General features: G+C 48.5%; 1 protein-coding gene across 2 annotated transcripts in view; it reads left to right on the forward strand.

Moving 5' to 3' along the window:
* The window catches only part of MAN2B2 (mannosidase alpha class 2B member 2), a 777,500-nt gene that overhangs the window by 402,085 nt on the left and 355,631 nt on the right, over positions 1 to 19,784 (forward strand). The window lies entirely within an intron of this gene.

The following is a 19,784-nucleotide window of genomic DNA, read 5'->3' on the forward strand; positions in this document are numbered from 1 at the left end:
GGTGGCCAGTGGTATTTGTTCCCACTAGGATGAGGGATTTTATCCCTGAGCCTATGCTTGGCTCTCCACTGCACCCCGCTGGGTCGCCTGCATTTCCTGTTACCTGCTTTCCAAACGGGACGTGTCATTGGCTCTTCCAGGGTTCGTGGTTCTCCTCGCCAGCCTTTCCAGTCATCTTCTACTCCGACTGGCTTTCTCCGGTGGCTCCTTGAGATCTGCTGCTTTGGCGTCGGCGACGTCTCGCCCTCTCACTCCACACTCGGGCACAGCACCTGTTTGAACACGGTGGTCCACTTCCTAATAGACGTGAGTGCGCCACTCCTTCGGCCTCCTGCCGGCTCTTCTTCTGCTTCGGCATTGGCAACGTCTCACCTTCCCGCTTCCTTCCCCAGTTAGAATCTCTTGGGTGTCTGACGTGGACTCCTGGCTCTTGCGTTAGAAGACGCTGCGTCCTTCAGTTTTCTTGTAATAGGGCTTGTTCCACCCTTGCGTAACGTCAGTCATTGTTGTTAGTGACTCTGTGGTAATCCTCATGCCCCTCTCACAAACCACTACTTTTAGTTTTGTTAGTTTTCCAGGCACTGCAAAAATACATGGGTCTACTATTAGTAGGTGTTAACTCTTCTTTCCAGATGTACATGGAAGTGTTGAGTAAGGCAATGGGGTCTCCATAGTAGGGAGGTGTGCAAGGTGTAAGGTGTTGGGTGTTGTATAGTGTTCTCCCTAGATGAGCGTCCTTGTCCCTAGAGGGAAAGTCTCTCCCCATGAGGTCCTCCCATTGAGTACCACCTCCAGGGGGACTATCGCGTAGCAGCCTCACCTACCTGGCTTCATGGGACTTGGCTCGCCCTCGAGAGCAGTGACGACATCCAGGAAATGTGTGCTTTGAGGTTACTAAAAGGGGATCTGTGTTAATTAGACCCTCAGTTTGTATCCACGTTTCTCCAGCATGGGGTCTGGCATGGATTCACATGCTCATGAATATTCCCCGTCGTCAGGCTGGGAATCCTCGGTAAAGAAAAAACCAGTATCAGTTTCATTTCTGATCTGTCTTTCGTAGTAACAACCAATCACTGGTCTCTGCGTCATACTGACCACAGCCAATGACTGCCCTCTACCTAAGCACCGCCTCTGGCAGCCATCTTCAGATTTTTACCGCACGTTCATGTGTTGGGATCCTCGTGCTATTGCTCTCGAGCGTTAGTGCTATTTTTTCACGTTTTTTCTCAAAAACTTCGTTTTTTCGGTCAAAAGAGCCTCAAGCTCCACCGACTCACTATCCGATCAACGGGGACCCGTGTCGGATTCGTCTGCGCCCCTCAAGGGTGAAGATTCGTCGAGCTACGCTTTTGGAGGACTCCAGAAGTTTCTCAGGCCCGGTCATGGCCCAGGAGAAGGGAAGCTCGACGCCCGGAAAGCTGTTCAGGGTCTGCCCTGGATGCCAGCTGCAGAACGTCTTCAAGGAGGACGAACACTCCTTTTGTCTCTACTGCCTAAATGAGGACAAGACGCACGTGGAGAAGGACTGTGCGTTTTGCGGCAACATGTCGGAGCGGACCATGAAGGACCGCCATCAACGTCTCGCCAACTGGCTAGAAGGGAAGAGCCCGTCCGGCGAGAAGAAGAAGAAGAAATCTGAGCGGTCTTCTAAGCCCTTTGAGGACGCCCCGGCGACGAGGGTCCAACATAAGGCCAAGCACCGCGAGTCCGCTGGCACCGGGAGCGCCGAACGGTCGGGCTCTACGGTCGCCAGGCAGGGCGCACCCTCCCCGGCACCATCAACCACGAGCCAACGCTCTGGGTCGGGTAAGAGGAAGGCCGAGCACCCGGCGAAGCTCCTGGAGAGGCCCCGGTCGAGCTCGAAGGCCCCATCGGAGGGGGAGCGAGGCGGTGTCCCCCACCCTCAAGGATAAGGCGGTGAGCGCACCTAAGGTGGTGAAGGCCTTAATCCATCCGGCCAAGCCCTCTATCGAAACTGTCGCGGCGGCCCTGGCTCAGCCTGTGCAGGCTACACCAGTGGTGGCGACCTCGGGGCTCAGAGTCTCCCTGCCACCTCGGAGGGAGTCATCTTTTGTGCCCATCGATAGGACCCCCGTGAAATCCCCCGTGGGGAAGAAAAAGGGGGGGCAGGGCGTCGTCGTAGATTCGGCCTCAACCTCGGAGGAGGAGCTGGTCGAAGTCTTAAGCCACGGCCTCGGCGTGGAAGAAGACCGACCCGTCGGGATGGATCCCGACGCAGGTGACGACGACATCGTCGAGGGTACCGACGGGGTCCCTGATCGCCCGTCGGATTCCCCTCTGCCAGCGCCGCGAGACAACTCGGCGGCCATTTTGTTGGCTATACAGTCCTTATGCTCAGAGATAAGGACGAGACTACCGTTGCCGACGGAACCTCTCCCGTCGGGGGACCCAGAACCGGGACCTTCTGGTGTTCCCCCTACCAAGAAAAGAAGGATCCACCCTCCGCCTCCTTTTCAGCCGTCGCGCCCCTTCCAGCCCTCCTCCCCGTCCACCCAAGGGGATGATACGGGGACTGACACGGCAGCGACGGGTACGGACGACGAGGTATACGACGAGGATGTACCGTCGCCTCCCACCAGGGCTTCTCCGCCCGACGAGATTGGATCGTTCCACTCCATGATCTCCAGGGCATCCGAGCTTTTTCAACTCTGCCTTGAGGAGAAGAAGAAGGAAGGTTTCCTTTATCAGCGGCGCGAGGCCAAGAATAAGACGGTCCTCTCAGTGCCTCTATTGGACGACATTTGGGATGAGGGCCTCACCCTCCTCAAGAACCCTTCCACGACGCCAGCTAGAAGAGACCGGTACGAGAAGAAGTACCGGGTCCCGGACACGGCCCCCCTGTGCCTCCGGGCGCAGCCTACCCCGGACTCCGTCGTCTCCGCGGCGGCCAGGAAGAAAGCGGGGGGGGGGGTGCGGCCTCCACATCGACTTCCCCACCGGACGGTGAGGGAAAGAAATTGGACGCTATGGGACGCAGAGTCATCTCGTCGGCAGCGACGACGATTAAAGCGGCCAACGCCTTGGCTATCGTGGCCCGCTACGACAGGGAGCTCTGGTACAAACTGGCTCCCCTGCTGGACTTCCTGCTGGACGACAAGAGGACAGAGGCCCTGGAGATCCTGCAGGAAGGTGAGGTGGCGTCGGACCATGCCATTACCGTTGCGACGGACATCGCCGACACTGGGTTCCGCCAGTTGGGCAACGGCGTTTGCCTTAGGCGGCGTGGATGGCTCAAGGCTACGGACTTCCGTCAAGACGTTCAGACCAGAGTCCTGGACATGCCCTTCGATGGGAACAACCTGTTTGGCAAAACAGTGGACGATTCCCTTCAGGCCATTAAAGCGGACACTGAGACGGCCCGGGCCCTGGGAGTTCTGCAGCAACGACGGACGCCCTTTCGGAGCAGCGGAGGCAAGGGCGCCTCCAAAGGTTCCGGCGGCGGTTTCTCCACCTACCGTCAAGCGGCCCGCTCGTCGTCTCAGGAGGCCTACAGAGGACGAGGCAAGTCTGGCGGACTCCGCCGTCGTCGCCAAGGAGGTCAAGGCGGCAAAGCCTCATCCAAGCAGGATTGAACCGACCGTGGGGTCGGGCCCCCACCGAAGCACCCCGGTGGGAGGCCGGCTGGCGAGCTTCGTCAGCGTGTGGGAGTCCATCTCCACCGACCGTTGGGTGCTGGACGCCTTGGCCCGGGGCCACGCGCTCGAGTTTCAAAGAAGGTGTCCACATGTCCCCCCCGTGGCCAGGAAAGAACTTCACGTCCCTCAACTTCTCCTGGAGGTAAAGGCGATGCTCAGGAAGGGCGCCATCAAACTCGTCCCAAAGAGGCTTCGGGGCTCCGGAGTGTACTCGAGATACTTCCTCGTGAAGAAGAAGACGGGAGGATGGCGCCCCATCCTGGACCTGCGACGTCTGAACAAGTTCACCTGGACGACTGGCTCATCCGAGCCAAGACGAGGGAGCTCGCCGTGGTTCACACGGCAAGGACCGTCCAACTTCTCACGGACCTGGGATTCTCCGTGAACTACGCCAAATCCCACCTGGTACCCACGCAAGACGCTCTGTTTCTGGGAGCGAGGCTCAACACAGTGTCCCTTCTGGCCTCCCCGTCGGAGGAGAGGACCAGGACCATCCTGGGCAAGGTGCAACGGATGTTGGTGGCCGACGCGGCCAAGGTGAGGTCCATCAAGTCCCTCCTCGGAATGATGTCTTCCTGCATCTACCTCATTCCCATGTGCAGGCTCCGGATGCGCCCGTTGCAGGAGTTCCTGGACGCGCGCTGGATCCAAACGACGGGCAGCTTCGAGGAAAGGATCACTCTCGACGAGAGTTTCCGACGAGCGATCCGGTGGTGGGACACCCGCGCGCATCTGACGGCGGGCATGGACTTCCAGACCCCAGCCCACCAGGAGACAGTGACCACGGATGCCTCCCTGGAAGGGTGGGGAGCGCACACCGAAAATCTACACGCAAGGGGCCTTTGGCTCCCGACGGAGAAATCCTTACATATCAACGTCCTGGAGCTCCGTGCAGTGTTTTGGGCCCTCAGGTCCTTCCTTCCGTCCCTCAAGGGCAAGGTGGTGAGGATCTTCACCGACAACACCACCACCATGTTTTACATCAGAAAACAGGGCGGAACCAGATCCCCAGCACTGTCCAAGGAGGCGCAGGACCTGTGGCATTGGGCAGTCGCCCAAGGGATGTTTCTGGTGCCGTTTCATCTGGCAGGGATAAAAAAACACCATCGCCGACTCACTCAGCAGGGAGCTGCGCTCGTGCCACGAGTGGGAACTACGGCAGGATCTAGTGGATCGCCTCTTCCGACGGTGGGGCACACCCCAGATCGACCTGTTCACGACGGCGACGAACTCCAAGTGCCGGAGGTTCGCCAGCAGGTTTCCCCAGGCGAGGAGCATGGGCGATGCTTTCTCGTTCCCCTGGGAGGGCCTGTTCCTCTACGCATTCCCTCCTTTGCCACTGCTAATCCGGCTCGTCAACCAGCTCAAGAGGTCACGGTGCAGGATGATCCTCGTCGCACCTGCGTGGCCGAGGCAGATATGGTTCCCGGACCTTCTGGACTTGTCAGCGTCCCCGCCAATCAAGCTGCCGGTGGACGCGGATCTGCTCTCCAGGGAAGGAGGCGCCATCCTCCACCACGACCCGAAATCGCTGAACTTGCAGGCCTGGCTCCTGCAGCGCTAGAGTTTGGAGGATACGACATACCGGCCGACTGCAGAGAGGTTCTTGCAAAGGCCAGGGCGTCCTCGACTCTTAAATGCTACGGACACAAATGGAAGAGGTTCTCTGTCTGGTGCCACGCACAGAAGATTAACCCTCTACGGATTACGGCTCCCCAAGTTCTGCCGTACCTGCTGACGCTGGCCAAAGCTGGACTGGCACACGCGTCCATCAAGATTCATCTGGCTGCGATCTCCCGATACACCAGGACCACGGGACGGACGTCCTTGTGGTCTCATCGTCTGGTGAAAGAGTTCATGAAGGGACTGTTCAGATCGTTCCTGCCGGTGAAGGCTCCGGCCCCGGCGTGGGAGCTCAACATGGTGCTGACCAAGCTCATGGGACCTCCGTTCGAGCCTCTGCACTCGGCCCCGTTGAAGTTTCTGTCGTGGAAGACAGCGTTTCTTGTGGCCATCACCTCCGCACGACGGGTGGGAGAGATCCAGGCCCTTTCCTGCAAGGCCCCGTACTTGACTTTTCACGACACGAGGGTGGTGCTCAGGACGCACCCCTCCTTCATGCCCAAGGTACCGTCGGACTTCCATCTCAACGAACCCTTGGTGTTGCCTGTATTCTTCCCGTCGCCTTCGTCGCCGGCTGAGAGGACTTTGCACTCGCTGGATGTGGCTAGAGCGCTGAAGTTCTACGTGGACCGCACGAAGTGTTTTTTCGGAAGACGTCACAACTCTTTGTGAACTTTGGACCTGTCAATCAGGGGAAGGCTCTCTCGAAGGCTTCCATTTCCAGATGGCTCTCCGGCTGTATCATGTACTGTCATCGGTTGGCAAACCGACCGCTGCCCGGCCGTCCGAGAGCCCATTCCACCAGAGCGATCGCAGCTACCACGGCGTTCCTTTCTGGTGTGCCCCTGCTGGACATATGCAGGGCTGCTACGTGGAGGTCGACGCACACCTTCACGAAGTTCTACTGCGTCGATCGGGATTCCAGGGAGGAGTCCAGGGTCGGCCAAGCAGTGCTGCGCAACCTGTTCGCCTGAGGTGAGCCTGGTGAGGAGGTAAGATGCTTAATGTTGAGTTTGATGCAATGCTTAATGTTGAGCCTTTGCCACCTCCCGTGGTTGTGCATGTGTGTACTGCTATGTATTCTTTATTCATGAGCATGTGAATCCATGCCAGACCCATGCTGGAGAACAACAGTTACAGGTAAGTAACTTGTTCCTTACATTTCCTGAAAGGCAGGATTAGGCAGAGGGAGGAGTAGTATCTTTGTATGAAGTGTCTTTTCCTCAAAATATTGTTCGTGAGGCTTCTACATTCTTTCCTTGGTGCTTTTACTGCAGTGTGTAAAATGTTCTTTTCACCATCTCTATAGAATGTTCCCGATCTTTTTTCTTTACTGTAACAACTGTGACAGTCATATTCAGTGATTTCCTTACAGCTCTTGGGCACTATTTTCCTCTGGATACTGGCACAGCCACAGATTATGATTCTAATTATTATTCTAATTGGAACAAAGAAGCATGTTGATGGCTGGTTATCAGACTTGTGTTGCTGCAGTGGGGCGGGAGGAACAATCCTTGATCTTTTAGTGATACGGATAGCTGCCATCTTCTCCAAATTCCAGATTTGTGAGAAGAGCCCCATCCACTGGCAAGTGCAGCCATTCCCATTTTCCGCATGGATATGGTCACAATTCTACATATCGTCACTTTGTTTTTTAATTCAGTTGCTGGTCTCTCCCCCAGTTGATTGGAAATGTTTTGTTAGTTTATTAGTTCAATATAACCATGTAGCACAAATACACACATTTTCTTGGCAATTGTAAAAAAATAGTGAAATTCATTACTAAATTATCTTTAGTCGAGGCCAAAATTGGTCAATGTAACAATCAAATCGTGTAACAATTTTCCATAACCCTTTTATCAATGTTAGCTAAAAGACTACAGTCCGTTAAAAGATGAGCCGCAAAGTCTGCATAATCGTTCCGATATTGGGATAGATTGCCATGTGCCTATCCGTTGTAAAGTTGGGAGCTGTCATAGTCTAAGGCACCTTATAAAGCGTTTTACCTACTTTTATGTACGTACAATGTACATCCACAGGTAAACTTTGTAAAATATATGTAGAAAAAGAAGATTTCTTTATTGGAAATACCAGCTTTTGTTTGTGGGCAGACCCACATTTCCTCTGCCTGGAGTGCCTTGGTCCTGAATATGACTGGGATGTGGGCATTGTGTACAATTCATGGTCTCATCAAACCTTGAAGAACGGTTTGAGAAAATCTTCTGGTCTGGTATTTTCCAGTGTGCCCACGCACCTTGTTTACAGGGAATGCTGTGCCCAAAAGGTATCCTTTGGGTGATCCCGTGGCAATTCACTGCTGTACCAGAGGTAACCCTCAGGCTCAAGCAGCTTCTACCAGCAACCAGATAAGGACCAAGATTGGTTGAAACACAGAGGATCTGTCGGTTGTTGGGAGGGGGGGGGTGGGTTTGCCCGGTGACGATATTGGTTGTCTATGCAGGTCTCCTTAGGATACTTCCACTGGAGCTGCTTGTCCCTCATCCAGGAGTTATGATTGGGTTTCTACCACTTCTTACATGTCCATTCCAGAGTGCTTTCACAAGCTTTAGAGAGTGAAACGAGAGGATGAAAAGAACTACCCAGCTATTAACTGCTCCTTAGACTCCACACTAAGTGATGGCAGCTGCCTATAAAGCATTCTGGAGTGCCATTTTGACAACCACCGCAGATTCTGCCTGAGCATGGTTCTCACCCCAGGACTTTTTAAAAGGGTCTCTGGCCCTGTTAAGCTCAGTTAGCAAGGGGTCTTCTGTGCCACAGTACGAGTGGTTGCCTTTATATATGGCCTTTTGCGTGGTCACCTGTAAATACGGCAACGGGCCGAGTGAGCTCCTTTATTACAACTACTGGATGACTGATGGCCTTTAAAGAGAGCCATGGCCAGTGTTTGCCTTTAAATATGGTGTTATGGTTAATGACATATCCGCTAATCGCAATAATCTGTGGGGTTCTTGGATGCTTAGTGGGTGCAGCACCATAAACCCACATGGTATCCATCTGCCATCGCTGCCTGGACACTGTCCTTGTGACCATCTCCTTGCTGGTGGCATGTGACAAATTGACTCTGACCGGTCATGAAATCTGCAGTCATGATCTTTTACTTCAAATTGCTCATTAGTGATATGTTCCCACAGACTATACAGCCTCCAATGGAGCCAGTTCCAGTTTAGGTCTTGGCCCACATGGGCACCAAGGAGCATCAGCTGCCAATGTACCCGGTATTAATGGTTCCGGGTAAGGAAGGTGTTCCTCCCCCACAGGATCTCCAGTGACTCCTAATGAGGAGGCTTGTGTTGTAATTCCTGTATCTGTGGAAGGTCCTGCAGATCAATAGGACATGGGTGTTCAGTAACTAGGGAATCATATTGCATCCTACATGCACTCATTTCATAACCGATTGGAATGGGGAGGCAGAGCTCCTGGGCTTGCCTATTCCCAAAGAACTTCCCACTGAGACAGTTCTGCCAGGTGGCGGCCATGGTAGATTCTGGCATCCCCCTGTAGAAGGATGTATCTGGGCAGCTGCTATGATTTGGATGAAGCCATGCTCGGTAGCTCCTACCAACAGAAAACTAGAGCTCTGATGCAGGCAATTGGCATTGGAAACAATTGTTTTAACTCCACACCCTCAGCCATCCTCTTATGTGCCAACTGCTGCTTCTTTCTCTCGAACGCCCCTTTACCCTCTGCCTTAGCATCTGCTCCCTCCTCCATTCTACTAGGTAAAGAGGTGAGGTTAGTGGATAATTAGGCATCAACGTACACTCCAACTATTCCCTTTTTTTGAGGCAAGAAAAGCAGAGTCCATGCTGGCATTGGGAAGTTAGCGTTTCTAGAAGGTGCACATCGAATCCCAGGGGTAGCTCCCCATCAAACAGCAGGTGTCCTATCGTCCTGTACTGGCTGAGGGCCAGCTTATAGACCAGGGCCTTCTAGGTATGTGTTTATAAGTCAGGGTATGTGTTTGGGTTATAGCTTTCTTGCTACCAAATGTTCCAGTCTAATCTAATGCAGGACAAGATTATAGACCTGCCATTTGATGGTCCTGAGTCTTTTCACCATAATACTGACTGGTAGTGTATACAAAGGAAAGCTTCCACCACAGCACTAAATCCTTCGCATTTTCAACTTAAACCCTCAAAAATCATTCCTGTTGTCTATGGTATATAGGCATATCAACGGGTTTAGGGCTTCCAGGGGTTTACATAGCTTCTTAGTGTGAGGACTGCCGGACCGACTTAAGCAGACCAATCTCCCACTGTACCACACAAGAAGCAGAGAACCTCCACAAAGGGGTTTGTAACAAAGTGGATGTCAGGATTCCGAAGGTAAGTTTAAGGAGCTTTATTGTCCTTGTCCTGTACTCCATCAGTAACATGGGGATGGTAGGGGACACAGATGACAAGACTATATTAGGGAAACACCAGGCTCACCCCCACACCCATCTTCTCAGCTTTCTCTCCCACTAACCGTCGCCCAGCAGAACACTCTGACACCAACATTCCACCATCAGATGACATCACACACCCTGCTACTCTGCAAGCCACATTACAACAGGGTTCTTCTGCATGCCAAGAGCTTAGTTGACTTCCATAGTTGAGAAGCCGATTTCATATCTTTGCTCATGTCCGCATGTTCTCTTTGGACTTTGACATTCATCTCGACAGATGCTTATAGCCATGGTTTTAAACAGCAACAGACTTCTGCTCCCTTCTTTGTTTCCTTCCCCTCCTTGCCAGATAGGCTTCACATCCCTCTTGCCCTGGGTTTGTTGTCCATGAGGGCCTTCATATGGTCCCCTACCAAAAAGATGGCAGGGGCTTTAGCCCAGGCTCGACCCTATTCCAAAGAAGAGCCATTCAGGCCAGAGAACAGTGCTGGATCTGTCGCTCTCAACTCTTTCTTTCCTCTAGAAATATTCAAGATGAAGCACATGCTCCGATTTGCTTGTCCTCTACTCAAGGACACTGGTTTTGTGCAGTGGTTCTGAAGGACGCTTATCTTCATGTTACTATTTGGCCTCCACACAAAGTGTATTCCGCTGTCCCAAGTGGGCTTGCATTATTAGTAATGGTCATTTCCTTTGGTCTCGTTGTGGCTTCGATTGTGTTCACCAAGCCTATGGCAAATGTGGGTGCTCCCCTCTGGGTGAAGGGCATTCACATTAATCGGCAGTTGGAGAATTGGCTCCTCAAGGCCCTGTCAGCAAAGGTAGCTTCTGCCTCTCTTCAGGAGGTCATTCATTTTCTGTTCATTCTAGGGCCCGCTGTCAAATAGAAGTTTCAATTGACTCCCTGACAGCCCATCCAATTCATAGGCTTTGGTTGGAATGCAGGGTGAGCCTTTGTGTTGCCTAACACAGAGTAGCAGACACAGAAGCATATGCTCTGTTTCTTCTTGTCAGGTCACGCTGGTCAACCTCCGGGTCAGTAGTTTCAGAGGCTTCTGAGCCTCATGGGGTCCTAGGTCAGGTAGTGCCATTGGCCAGGCTGAGAATGAAAACACATCTACATGTGGCTAGTTTTTGGGACCAGTTTGTTGGACCCTCAATCTGCCTGAATAATGGTCCCGGAAGCCCTGCATCAGAAATTCTGCTGGTGGTCCAAAGAGAAAACACTGATAGGAGGGCATGCCGTTTGCAGACTCTTCCTCATCACTTCTCAGTTTGGGGTGAGAGGGGCATTTGTCAGTGCGCCAGAGTCTTAGCCCGTGGCTTCCACTGGAACAGCTGGACCATATCTAAGGCCTGGAGCCTAGAGCCTTCTTTCTAGCACTGAAAGGAGTCTCTGTGTTTGGGTCCATGCACCTGAAAAACCAAGGCCGGCGCTTTTGACTGCAGGCGTGAACGTATCTTCAAACCCACAACGGAGTACTGTTTCTCTGGGAGCGGAGAATGGAGAGACCAGGTGAGCAGGCTGGCACAAAAGGTCAATTTTTCTGTTGTTCCATGTTATAGCCAAAGGTTTCCTTGCTAAGGGCCCTGTTCAGCTCAGATATACCTGTGGGGATGCACAGCTTTGAAGGTGGAGCTGGGAGGCAGCATGCATGAAGGGCTAGCACACCTCCCAGACTATCCGTGTTTTGGAATCCAGTGGGGTAGGTTTCCCAAATAGGTTTTTCTACCTTCCTGACTTAAAAATGGGCGGTTTGACTTCCTAAACCGTTGCCCCCATCACCATACCTGTAGTAATTACTGCTAATTGCTCACTGCTGGGGGAAAAAATGGCAAACAGACAGATGTTGGTCATGGAAAAAGTAGGGACTTTAAGAATTTATCAGGAAAGAGGTGCTATGCCCTTCTCAGTGCCATTGTGGTCAAAGGAAGGGAGCACCAATCTGCAATTTAACCAATCCCAATGGCAGAGAGAGTCAGATACAGAGCTTTTATAGAGGCAGAGGGACCTCCTAGCCCACGGGCAGTTTTTTCCCAGGACAATGTGAGTGGTTATTGGGTTTATAGCCCAGACCTTGGAAGGCGAAGACCAGAGCGTTGGACTATGGTGGAACCTCTGAGAGAGACCCAACCAAGGATACACAGAGTGTTGTCTAGTGTGATTTTCCAAGATCCTGGCATACACTGGTCTTGGCAAGTCAATTAAGAGTCTGCTGGTGAAGAGAGCAATAGACTGAGACCCCTAGTTTGGTCCAGTAGTGTAATACATGAAATGGGTGCAAAATTAGAGACATCTACAAAATGCGATACCTTGGCTTGTAGCAGAGACCAGGTCCAAATGAGACAAGAGGGGGTTGGAAGACCTGCTGGCATTAAAGCGATGATTGGAAGCTTGAGCAGGCTCCCAGGAAATATTTTGAGTGCCGTTAATATTACAGGGGTGACCCAGGGAACTTCTGATCCCTGTACCCTGGAGTTCTTGGAGGTAGTTCTGATCTGAGGTTAAGGGACAATCCAGAAAACTCTGGGATTGATGCCCCTACAGAGATTGGTCTAGGTGATCAGCTTCATACTGTGAGCACAGGTTGTTGATCCTCAACCCAAGATCCAGTGATAAAATAGAAATACTTGTAGTGGCTTCAGTGAGAACTTGTCAGCTTTCTTGAAACAAGGACTAATCCATTAACTATAACTTTGGTCTGAGTTAATAGATAAATCTGTGGTTACCAAGGTCAAAGGCCTGTGTTAAAAATACACATTCTTTAATACCAAAATCAGGATTTTTTTTTACTGTTTTAAACAATGTACGCATTGTTATGAACTATTCTAAAATGCTAATATCACATTTTTAGAAATGTAAGGGTGGTCTAAATGTAGGCAAATACGTAGAGTGATCTAATTTCTGATGCCATTAAATAATCATTGATGTCAAATATGATGCTATTAGCGATGTCACCAGTGATTTCAGTGTTGTTATCTGTGATGTCATCATTGTGGTCATAGGTTGTGGAACAGGGGGCATGAAGATAAGGTGGTTTTCGCAGAACTTCAGGGGTTTTGTTGTTAAATTCTCACCTTTAATGTCCCTGCAACTAAAGATGTTTTGCTTGAATTTCAATTTTTGTTATTCCATAGATTTTTGTAACACTACCAGACCACTAGCCATGGCCTTTGGCCATTGTGCCATTTTAAAACACTATCGGACCACTAGACATGGCATTTGGCCATGGCCACTGGGTAGGGTCACTCTATATTTTAAAACACTTGCAATCGATCACTCAAAGACGTTCATCAACCACAAACACATTTTGACCTGTTTTGACAGTGGTATTCTGTATAAGAGAGTGCAGACTCTGAGAACTCACATTTTTTTTTAGTTAATGCGCTGTGTGAGTAAAATATTTGCCAAGGAGCCCACGCTTTAGTTAAGCAGCGTACGACAAGCCCCTTGTTTTATGGATTGTGCCTTGGTGAATGTTGCGATATATTGCACACCCCAACTATCCACATTTAAGCCGCACAGAAAAGGGAAAGAAATGACTGGCTGCAAGAATAACCTATGCCCGGGTACTTTTGCTCCTTAGCGAAAATCAAAAGCTGGCACCCATGAATATATGCACAGTAAGTGAACATATATCTTAAAGTGAAATATGCAAATGTAGTTCAATTGACCTTCCCTTTAGAAGAAAGGGTGCAAAACAAAATATCATTGGACTTGACCAAGCTTGCCAACCTCAAATAAAAACCAAGGTGTTACCCTCTCACAAAAAAAGGTTACACGGTCTACCCACATGTGTCCTTTACTTGTGCCCTGAAAAGCAGCCACAATCGGGGGCAAATAACTACACCAGTGTCCATGATTGCGCAAATACTAATGACTTACTTGCCCTCTCCTCATCTCCCCTCTTCACCCATATGTCAGGCTTTCAACAATACTCTGCTTTATAAAGATAGCTTTAAAAGTACACTTACCATATTGTCACTCAAATATATTAATCCTTATTGAACCACGTTAGGCAAAAAGTGTACAATTGTGGAATTATTCCCCTCATCTTGACTGGGAAACTGCAAATACCAGAATGCAATTCAGCAAAAGGCATACAAATGGTCCTAAATGCAATACATTCAAGGACTGACATTAGCATGTTTAAGAAAAAAAATAAAATGCTGGTGCTGTGTGTTTTCATAGTGTTATGAGATATTTAAAACTAAGAAAACACGCAGCATCCTAGATTTTGGACTGGCTCCCATCCATACAGTAACCGGGACCAACTCTGCTTATCTTTAACGCGAACAAGGTCCCTGCCCCCTCAGGTCCTGTAAGCAGTCTTTTAAATCGTGCTCATTCATTAGGCAACATAGAACGAGGGTGCCAGCCGCTACCTTGTTTTGCCGCAGGTACAGAACTACAGATCACCTCAGCTATTTGTAGTTATTGTATGTACAAACTACAGAGAGCCAATGCTAGAGCTGCGAATATCGGTAAAAAGGCCAAATGAAATGCGTTCTTCCCCCCAGGTCCCTCACCAAGTGCTCCCATCATCTGTGCCAGCTCCCCTCCACCCCCCAGATGGCTTCCTCACCATGCCTTTCCCCCACAAAACATGCTGTTTCTGTGATGCAGTTTGCTTTGAGATGTCGGCTATTCGATTGTGTTGCAAACTCAGTCCCTCAACCCCCTCCAACTTGCACATATGCCACTTGGTGCCTTCTAGCCACCCCCCCCCCACACACCTCTAGGCTGATGGCTCGTGCATGTTTTTTTTTACCTGCAAATGTATTTTTACCTGGGTTTCACTGTCTGATAACATCGGCTTTAACCTTGGATATCTCTTGCATCGAGCAAAAACAAAGATGGCGGCTGGTTAATTTTTTTAAACCTGGTTTTGGCAATTTACCCTAGATATACCTTTATATTTTGGAGAAGGGGGCATTCCTTTCTCCATCAAATATCTAAACAACGTCTGCACGGAATATCCCAAACCACAAAAAGGCCTTTTTTTAAATGCTTGGTGCCCAAGTTGTTTCAGACCTGTTCCAAATCCGTCTAGTGGTTTGGGCTGTATGGTCCGGCAAAAACTAACCTTGTCTATGGGAAAAAGTATGGGAAGTAGGCTGCAAATTTGTTTTCTATTATTTTTGTATTCGTAATAACCTTTTTATTTTTCATTGAATCTTTACCAAACTTTGCAGTCTGGGATCTGGGGGGCGGAGCACACATCCCTAATAAGCTTCAAAATCTCAGCCTAATCCGTCACACAAATCAAAGGTTATTAGCAATAGAATTTGTCGATATTCATATGGGCATCCGACTCAAGTATAGGATGGCGACCACTGCCCTATAATGTGTATATGTATATACAAATTCGCATTAAACTTTGCAAAAAAAGTATATGGGCCCCTCTGAATTTTTTTGGGAAGTTGGGTGAGGTTTCGTGGAGGGAGGCAAAGTTACAGGGGGGTCCCAAATATCTTTTTTTTCCCATAGACTGAATGGAGAAAAACTTTGCGTAGGCCTTCAGGGCAAACGGCTAGAGGTATTTTCACTAAATTTGCGGCAGGCACAGCGACTTGGTCCCGAAAGCGCGCTTTTGTAAATTTTGTGAAAATCCGTCCACTACTTTTAAAACAGCTAAAATGTACGCCTCTAAAAATAATAGTGATATCTTGCTCCGCCCTGCGGTCTACACACAGGAATGTTGTACAGAACTGATAGTGTTACATGGAGAGCTCTTTAATGTGATTGGTGGATGCATGTGTGACTATTTAACATTATTAATGAGGGCGTGCTGGAAAGAAGCTAGTGGAAAGGGAAGGACTGTTCCCGGTACTTGCGAAAGTGCACGTGCCACATACTACCATTTTCAGCATGCTGCCCATGGGAATTATCGGTGGGAATTATCGGTACTGAGGGTGGTGTTCACAGGAAAGGGCGTTAATACTTTTCTCCATTACTGTGCGTAGTGAGCCGGCCTGACATGGGCGCCATTACTTGCAAAGGTAATGTAGCATAGCAGAATTGGTCTGAAATCAATTACAGCTCAAAGCTATGTGGCCCGCTACTCTGCTCTGAAAAGCTGCAAACAAAATGCAGAGCAGCTCCATCAATGACATTTGTGATGTCATCTTTGATGTCCTAGGTGTTCGTCTTAGAAGTGCATGGTGGTGGCGCAAGTTGGTTAGCTTACTGGCGAATTTCTGAGGTTTTTCGGTTTTACCTGTAACCATAACGTCCTTGTAACAACGTTTTTCCATTGAATTTCATAGGTTTTTACTAGTGCAACTTAACCATAACGTCCCTTTTAACAATGTTTTTTCACTGATATATACATACAGCACTGGATGGAAGGGGTGCACTCTAGTTCCCTGCACAATTCATCTCCACAGCTACTGATGTTCTCCGACTGGTTTCTGTGCTAATCACGTCATCGGGAAGGCATTGTCACCTTCAGCAAAGAGCCAGTGCAGGTGTAATCAATTTATGTTGATTCTGCTGCAAGGAATTATGGTAGCTGCAGTCATTAGGTTTGCAGGGAACCTGTTCACTCCCAAACACCCACAGTGGGGGAGGGGAGTAGCCCACAGTATGACACGCCAAAATCCTGGGTGTTAGTGTTAGCAGTGCATGGCGGTGGCGCAAATTATGGTTGCATAGCTTACCATGACTGGGAATTTCTTGGGTTTTTGATTTTATTTTAACTTAACGCCCCTTTAACAACATTTTTTCAGTGAATTTTATAGGTTTGCATTAGTGAAAATATTTCATGTTACATCACTGTATATAAGTTATTAATAATTCCTCTTTTACCATATATGAAACTATAAACCTACTTTAACAAAAATATTTTTTGCAAAACCTACTGATGTGTGTTATCAGCAGCGCATGCATGGGATGCATGTCATGGTTGAATTGCCTAGGGCATGAGACTCGACGATTACCCCCAGACCCACCATACCCACCCCTTTATCCACCGCACCTACCCTGCCACCTAGTTCAGTGTCCCCTATACCCTCATAATATGAGCAATGGCCAGTGCTCATGGCTTGCAGCCATAGCCAGTCTCCAAAATTCTTGAGGCATGGGTTTTGATCATGCGGCTTGACCCAATAAGCAAACCAGAGTAGACCTTTCTCCTTGCCGAAGGCCAGGCTCGCTGCCCAGACTCCAAAGTTGTATAACTATTTTTTGTATTTACATTTTCACACTTTGGTAAAATAAAACACAGTACAGATTTGCAAAAGCATGCATTCAGGTCCATGCTTGTGCTCCTCGCACAAGTTGCCTGCAATCCTGTACAGCACTTCGGGTTGTAGCCATGAACAGAATTGCTTTTTCCATTCCAACCTACAACTTTGGCCAGGCCGCATGACCCAAGACGCAAATTAGACTAGACATTTGTTCTTGCCGAGGGCCAAGCCCACTGCCCAGGCACGAACGTTATATACCCATTTGTTGTACTTAAATTTTGACAATTTGATTTGGAAAAGTAAAACACAGGACAGATTTGCAAAACCATGCTTTCGGGTCCTCCTCACGCATGTTTTCTGCAATCCCGTCCAGTACTTCGGGTTGTAGCCACAAGTAGAATTTATTTTCCCATTCAAACCTATCCTGAGTTTGGAAAAATTACCCCATAGCCGGTCCTTGGTGGCCATGCCCACTTTAACCACATTACCGGTCACTTGTGGCCATGGCCAGTGGCCAGATTGTCTGGGTCATGGCTGACAGGCTATACCTGAGTCACCAAAGGTATAGCCTGTCTTTGGACCTACATTATGACACTTTTCAATAAAATAAAACGGACACATTCGTAAAGTCATGCTTTCGGGCCCTTGCCCATGCTCTTCACACAAGTTTCCTGCAAAACCGTCCGTTTTATTTTTTCAAAGTGTCAAAATATACGTACACAAAATAGTGAAATAACTTAGTCCCCACTTGACAAAATCCATTAAAACTTTGTACAAACATTTAAGGTTGGGGTCTATAATCTTTTCACAAACATTTGTGCAGACGCGTCAAACGACACCAAAGTTATAAGCCATCTACAAATGTTGAGACCCCCTCTCCAATTTTGCGACATTTTGACAAAATCACGCCAAACTTTGCAAAACTATTAAAAGTTGGGTCTAAAATCCTCTTGCAAACTTGTACACATTATGTCATACAGCACCAAATGTATAATCCATTCAAACATTTTGGGACCCCACCCTGTAACTTTGCCCCCTCTTGGTGGAACAGCACCAAACCTTGCAGAAACATTTGTAGTTGGGTCGAAAATGATATTGCATATTCCCCAGCATTGGATCTTTCATGGATTCACATGCTGAGAATATTCCCCGTAGTCAGGCTGGGAAGCCTTGGTCACTTTAACCTAGCGTTTCCCTATGGAAAACATCAACACTTTAGTGTCCTATCAACGTCCTTTTTTGGGTGCTTTAGTCCCCACCAATAGGACGTAGGGTATAAATAGCCCAGCCTATCGCAGCAATTTCCCCGAACATCTGAGATGTTCGCAGACTTTGTAGAAGAAAAACACCTGATTGTTTCGCTTTTTATATCCATGTCCCATCCTCCTCACCCCTCACGTCCCCAGAAATTGTTTTATTAGTTTGACGAGTGTATTGTTGTGTTTTTTAATGCGGTTTTAGCGTGACGTTCGCGGGTACGGGTGCAGTCCGCGGATCCAGTATGGTGATGATTTCAAAAGGTTTAACGCAGCTCACATTTTTCAGGCACCAATCAGCGTGCGCATTTGATGTCTGCAAACACGGCCCCTCTCTGACACCAAACCACGAAATGAGTCCACGGACCAGAGGCAGTATAACACATTTGTTTTACCTAGTTTTTGGCCATTTAAAATAAACGGGTACTGTATGGATTCACACCAATTTGCAAAAGCAGGCTTTTCGGAACCATGGGGCTGACCCTCGTGGAAATTTGGTGCAAATCCATCCAGCGGTTTGTGGTGTAGGCGTGAGAAAAAATTTTTTTTCCATTATGTCTGAGGATTTCAAAAGTTATGGGACTCCCTGTAATCCCCCCCCTTGACAAAACCGCACCAAACTTTGCAAAATCATTCTGAGGCGGCCATATACTTTTTTCTCTTCCTATGAGTTGAGCCACTTAACCACAACTACATGCCCACTACCGCAGGCCGTGTACTATATATATTCTACGAATTTGTCGTTACAATATTATATTTAAACCTGTGAATATGTGAAATCTATTGATTTCTGATGGAATCCTGTATTAAATTAATAACTCTGTGTACAGTGCACAAAGCACACTTGGGCACAATCATATGCCTTCACTATATCTCCAGAATTTAGCCTCTGCCCTACCTTTCATTCACATCACAAGGTCAACCGGCTGTAACATGATGCACCAACATGTCTTTAACTGGCTTGAACAAAGAGGCTGATCATGGGGCATACTGGTCCCTAGACTCTGGAATGCCATCATACCACACACAGAACACAATCAACCGAGCTTCAGCAAACTCTTGGAAACTGAACTACTGTAAATGGATTATAATAAAAAAAAAACTAGTTTCTAAGTGGTTGAAGCTACAGGGATCTTTCCTCACTGCTATACTGCTTCTTTGTGCGAGTGATAGATTTATCATTGGAAAGAATTTAAAAATAAGTCTCCCTTCCTTGCCCTGTCTTGGCTCTTGAATCCTTGAACTTATGACACAGATTTGTTTTCTCTTCATCCTCGTTCAGGCGCCTTAAAGTGTTGCTTTCCTTTCATGGGATGAGCTTGAGAAAAGAGGCATGTTTACCTCTACAACCACACAGTCCCTTCTTACAAGAAAATATTTAGCTAAGCAAGAAATGAATGAGCTTTTAGTGAAGTGTGTGAGGCTGGTGGTCACACTTAAATTATTGTGCGTTTGTACAATGGTATTGCATGAGGGACTGTGCCTGGTGTTTTACATGCTCTACCAGACTTTCCTGTTTAGTCTTTGTATAAGAAATGATTTCCATATTCTCTGTGAGTACTCTTTTTGAAGGTGGAATGCCATGAGTAGAATAATGTATGGGGATGAGTTTATTTCTATCTATTGAACATGCCATTTTCAGTACTT

This window comes from Ambystoma mexicanum, chromosome 6q, assembly GCF_040938575.1.
Source record: "Ambystoma mexicanum isolate Mex_15411 chromosome 6q, UKY_AmexF1_1, whole genome shotgun sequence".
NCBI classification, from domain to species: domain Eukaryota; kingdom Metazoa; phylum Chordata; class Amphibia; order Caudata; family Ambystomatidae; genus Ambystoma; species Ambystoma mexicanum.